Source organism: Anopheles nili, chromosome 3 (genome assembly GCF_943737925.1).
Source record: "Anopheles nili chromosome 3, idAnoNiliSN_F5_01, whole genome shotgun sequence".
Lineage (NCBI taxonomy): Eukaryota > Metazoa > Arthropoda > Insecta > Diptera > Culicidae > Anopheles > Anopheles nili.
This window is the reverse complement of record NC_071292.1, coordinates 29,025,991-29,031,990: the sequence shown is the minus strand read 5'-3', so window position 1 is coordinate 29,031,990 and position 6,000 is coordinate 29,025,991.

The following is a 6,000-nucleotide window of genomic DNA, read 5'->3' as shown; positions in this document are numbered from 1 at the left end:
TTTATCGCTTTTATTTTACCATTATATATGTTTCCTGGTTACATGAAATCGATTGATAATGAGAATTATTGATAATTATTGATAATGAGAATTATTTGACTGAAATTATTTCACACAATACTAAACAGTAACCCGAGTTCAGTTCCGCTGCAGAAGCATATCTGTTGTATGCTAAAATAACACTCTTTTTATCAAAAATAAAATAAAAAGTGATATAACACCAATTAAAATTTAAAACATTGCATGTATCTAAGCAACAACAATGAAAAATAACCTAAGCATGCTTAGATTCGCCATAATGCTCCGAATATGGGCCATCGTAGCAGCATCCAAATGGAATTCACCGTTATCAAGACTATTCCCAGCGATGCCAAATTTAAAGCCCTTCACAGCTGGACTGTGGCCAAAACCCACGAACTGGCACTCAAAAAAACTAAATCTCACATTCCGACCGTTGGACGGCCTTGGACCAAACTCACCGGAAACGCCGTTACGTCCAAACGTCCGGGCGAGTATGTAAATGATTGTTGGCCCGTTAACCGTCCACGGCCAAGCATCCTGCGCCCTGTGTCCGACCAACGAGGCGGTGATTCATTCCCAGCTTTCGAAAAAATTTTGGCCAGAAACAGGATCAATCTGAAAACGTCATAAACACACTGAACGAGAGAAAAAAAACTCTCCCCCAGCAGGCCCGCAGCGGGCAGATGATGCGCTTCCGAGAGCAATCAAACATCGCCCGGCCAAAGTTCACCAGCATCGGGCGAATGGAGAAAAAGCCATCTCCAGGACACGTCTCACAGGACAGGACGCGCACCGTATCTCACGGTGGCGCTGGACGCAAACCAGCACCGAAGATAACGCTTAAAACGGAACTGGTTCCATCCCCCGAAATAAGAACAACAAAAAAATCCCACAGCAAAACTCCCCAAATCTCGGCTGGACCACGCGGGCACGAGTGGCCGGTCCACCGAAAAATTAATAACAAGCCAGAATCCGGCGACTGGTTTCTTTTTTTCAGTGTGTATGTGTGTGTGTGGCTCACATCGTTTCATTTCATTTTCCCCCATTTCCCGGCCGGAGATTCTGGTGAACTTTCTCACCGAAAGCGACAACTCTTTCTTCGCGTCCAGCGCCCGGAATCGCATCTTCGCATCTTTCCACCGGCAGGGCGGAAGATGAAAAGCAGCAGCAGCAGCAGCAGCAGCAGTAGCGCTGGCCACCATGAAAAGATGAGGAAGGACAAAACGCGCACATAACTGGATTCTGTGACTGTCCGGCCCGTAGTGCCGGTCAGTTTAACGTCACCAGACTCCCTGTTGCAGGCCGGCACCCTTCTCGAGGTGAGTTTTTCGTCCCCTTTTGGCCGAAAAAGAGCGAGCGCCCGAAAATCCTGACCATTGCCCGGCAACAGGGCGCCCACCTCGAGAGGCCGGCTTCGGCACCCCTTCTAAGGATGCTCGAGGCGCGGTGGAACGGCTTGCCTCACGTGAGGGAACGGCACGCATACACACGGGCAACGCACGCAGCTAGAAAGAGCCTCGGCGTAATTAAATAGGGTGCGGTTCCGAGCTTCGACACGGGATGCGTGATGGATTCGCCGTGTCGTTCTTCAAATTCGACAAGGTGACAAGGAGGTGCGCCACCGGAAGGGATGTTTGGGGACGATCGAGGAAAATGGATACGCTGGTTCCGCTTGCCTTGGTGGGTGGGGAAATAAGGGGCGAAAGATATGGGTTCCAAGTCGAGTAACACTAGCACTACTTCAGTAATTAAATCTGTCGCTGGTTTTGACGATGCGAAAGGAAAGCTTGTTCAGGTTCGTGAATTTTTTTATGTAAGAGGTATAAAGCGGAATCGCGAGAATATTCACTATGATTTTTCTCATACGAATCCAATTTAAGTCTCATGATCTTTTAGTCTTAGATTCTATGTTGGAACAGTCATTTGAAATAGTTGTTCTCTCCAAACTAAGCATAAAATGTGCATTTAATGTAACGATGAAGTCGACAATTCCTGAATGAACGATGAAATTGAGTGTGAAATATTTCATTCAATTGAAATATTTCACCGTTGTAGCCTGGACTCGTTTGAAAAGGCCTTGTGTATAAATCAACTGCTGTAATGTTACAAATTACTGTAGTCATTACATACTGCACTGCAATTGTAGTCTGTACACTCTCCTAGAAGCAAATCGTCATCATCATCATCATCATCTTCTCTAGCTTTTGTATTCAACGAACATCGTGAACGGTAGTGTCCAGCGCGATTTACTGAAATTTATTCACCAAGCATAACCGACCGTTCACGTATCACATGAACCTTGAACTGTTTTCCGAGACCCTAACTTGAACATTTATTTGACTGGGTAAGAAAAGACACGATGGTGCATAATTGAGCGCTTCATTACAGCCAAACGATTCAAAATCGGCGGAACGAAACATCCCTCTGACTTGATTGATGAAAATTAATTGCCTCTGCCGCACGGAAGCGCGAAGACGACAGATATTACGACGACAGAAAACAGAAGATTACAAGATCCGCGCTTAATTGAGTTTAATCAGACTCCCGAGCAATGCCGTGCGTCGGTCACCCGGTGCTGATGAGGGTCAACACGGTTTCGGTGCTTGCGTTGATGCGTTTAATAAGATCCGATTGCACCACCCTTTGTGTTCCAGGTCCTCAAAAATGCGTCGCAAGTCGAACGATTAACACGTAGATAACCGAACAAGATAACAATTAAATTCTTCCTTTAATGGACCGAAAAATCGTGACCTACATCAATATCTACTTCTCTACGGTAACATACAAAGGTGTACTAATTTTTATTCATTCTTTTCACAATTAGCAAAACTGCTTAGTCAAACACTCCACAAACAAAACGAGAAGCTTTACCCTACATCTCACTCATCTTTCTATCTGTACGTTTTGACTTTCGATTTGAACGATATTGAGTGTTATGTTCATAGTCATTTTTTTTCGTGATATTAATATTTAATTAGCATAAATGATACCGAAAAAAATGTGTTGGAACTATGACAAAATAGAAAAGATACGAATACAGTCCTAAAGAATTTTCTGAAAAAAATGCACATAAAAATTTGAATATAGTAAAATAATTTAACATTATTGAACAAGATGATCGTTTTGTTTGAAAATGAATGTTTTAAATGCTGAGGCATGACACGTGAAATAAATATTGATCAATGAAACTACGTATTCAAATTTGGAAGTTGCTTCCTTGCTGTATAATTTCCGTTTTTTCCATTCAAATCCGTTTTTTTTTTTCAAAGTAGCACGCAAAAATGTGCAACGATGCACTCAGTTAGTAAACAAAAAAACTCGCATGTACACCCAAACCTACATTTGTCAGTAGCCAAACCGAGCCTGCACAGTGATAGAAAGAGAGAGAAATAATGGCAAAACATGAGGCTAAGGTCTATTAGCTGTTGAAAGCTTGCGATTTCTGTTATGGGCAAAACATGGTTGTCATGGCTGTAAGTGCTTGTAGCATAAAAATACAAATAGAATAGATAAACTGCAACACTTTTCAAAATCAATATTTTTTTAAAATATTAAAGGTAATACCATCAATTTCTTTTGTCTTACGACGCTTAGTAAAACACCAGGGAGCTCCATCAAACGGTGAAGTTGCACAATGAAGCTTTGGAGCCCACAAGTCCTGGGGTGCGCGTATCTCAAGTGGGAAAGAAAGAGATCACACGAGACTAAACGAGAGCGAGAGAGCGAAAGAGATGGCACAAGCGAGACAGTGGATGTAACAGAAGAGCGAGACAGCATTCCGAGCAAAACTGGGTGTTGGCGAACGGAACAAAGGCGAAAACGCTCGCTTGCACGCATTTCCAAAGTAACCCCGAGCGAGTGCGGAGGTGGTTTTTCTCGTCTTCGCGTCTCATCTACGCTGGATGTGGCGGGCGGAACCGTGAGTGAGTCGGAGGCCGTGGGGTTGTACCACCCTCCTGTCCTGGGTTGGCTCGGTTTTTTTGTTGTGCGCCAACTACTGCCAAGGTGCAAAGTGATAAAACCAACGCATCGCATCAAACTCACCTGCGTTGAATCGAGTGCATCGCGAGAAAGTGTGTGTAAAAGAGAGAGAGAGAGAACGAAACAAGGTTTGTCTTTTTTTGGGGTTAGTGAAGAAAAGTAAAAACCCCAACATCCCAGTTCCATCATCCAGCGCCCTTCCACGTTGTTAAGTTCATAACCGTCCATGTGAAGTGCGTTCAAGTGCGTTGTTTTTTCTCCATCCTCCCTGAGCGTTTGTGTGTGTATGTTGCGACAACTGTGCCACGCTGCGCCGCACCTATTTCAGTTGCGCGAGAACACACCAACCGAAAGTGATAACGCGTGAGATAACAACCCTCCCCTAAGCGGGTGAGATGAGATAAATAGTTCGCGGGCGAACACTCGTTCAGGTGAAGCAGAAAAAAAATCGCCATATTGCGTGAGTCGCGCGCAGGTTCAGGTGAATCATGCGCTGCTCGATTGATCGTGGTGTGTGTCGTTTGGTTGGTGAGGGGATGCCCTACTACCAACACACATGGTGCATCGGGCTTGTTTGTGCTGCGCTTTTCCCCACAGCGCTGGGAAATCGCTCGATTGCGCGAAAAACGACAAAAGCTCGTAAACGCCATTGCACACAATCAGCGCTCAAAAGTTCATTGTTCGGGGCGCGTTTCGTTGGCCCTTTTTTCCCAGCACCATCGTGGACACGAGATGAACGGAACGGTTCCAAAGAGTGCGCCATGGTTCCGATGCGATGAACGCTAATCTGGATGGAAAATCCAAATCTCGTCCAAGCAGGCCGAGCCATTCGCCATGGCAACGCACCGTACAATCGCTCGAGGGAAAAGTGACAACCAAGTTGCGTAACGCCATGCCCGGACGAGGCGCATCGCATTTTGCTCGACTTTCCTCGCTTATACTTGCGTTGAAGTTTAGCTAAATCCCCGCACAAGGGAATGTGGTTGATGGCGTCGTCGCCCTGAGCGTCAGGAGGCAAACATGTCTGCTGTCTTTTTCGTACGATCGCCCGTAGCTCACACGCATACTTCGATCGGTGGAAACCTGTTTGACCAGCTTGGGACTTTTAACGTGGCGGTTCGCGCGCGCGCGCGCGTTCGCTCGTTCACCATCGCCGGTGTACAATAGGGCATGCTTGAGTCAGGCCCCATCGTACCTAACCATCTTTGCGATCTCCCCCCTTTTGGGATCTGCTATACGCTGGCGTGTGTGTGTGTGTGTGTGTGTTTGTAAGCCCGCCAACTATCTCTGGAGGCTCTGGAGGCGTCTTGCGGTCAAGAAGTCAGTTTCCTCCCGAAAAGGAAAGCTTTCACACACACTCGAAGTGAACAATGAGGAGCGTGCGTGATCGCGAGACAGAACACACCCCCTATGGCAGAGGGAGAATGGAACGCATCGAACCATGCCCGAAACCGAAGCCTAAAACCAAACGGTAGAAAGGAAAACCTGCCGACTTCTTGCTCTCTTTCGGTGGCTCTTCTTGCGGGGCTTCGACCCGCGCGATCGCCTTATGTAGGTGCTGTTGTTTCCCGTGTTTCGATCATGTTTCGCCCAGCGCGATCAGTCTCCTTCTCGAGAGATCGGGACCGCTTTCGTGTATGTGTGATCGCACTGGAAACGCCAACGCCAGGTACACCGACACCCGTTTCTGTCCGTTAAAGCCGGATCGTCCGGGGAAGATAAACATTAATTTTGGAACAATTCAACCGGCTTCCATACGCCGTGTTGCGTATTGCGTTGCGCTTTTTCTCTCTCTCGCTCATCTGTCCCTTTCGTAAGCTAACCGGACTGTTTTATTTTCTATCCGGTTCTGCTGCGTTTTCCACCACCGTTTGCTATTGTTCATCTATGTTTTTTTTTCTCGCTGTGCATTCACCCTCGCATTGGCTTTTGGCTCTTTTTTTTCGGTTCAATTCTTTCTCGCACCTTTCCCTGCTAAGTGCAGGTTTCCTTTTTTCC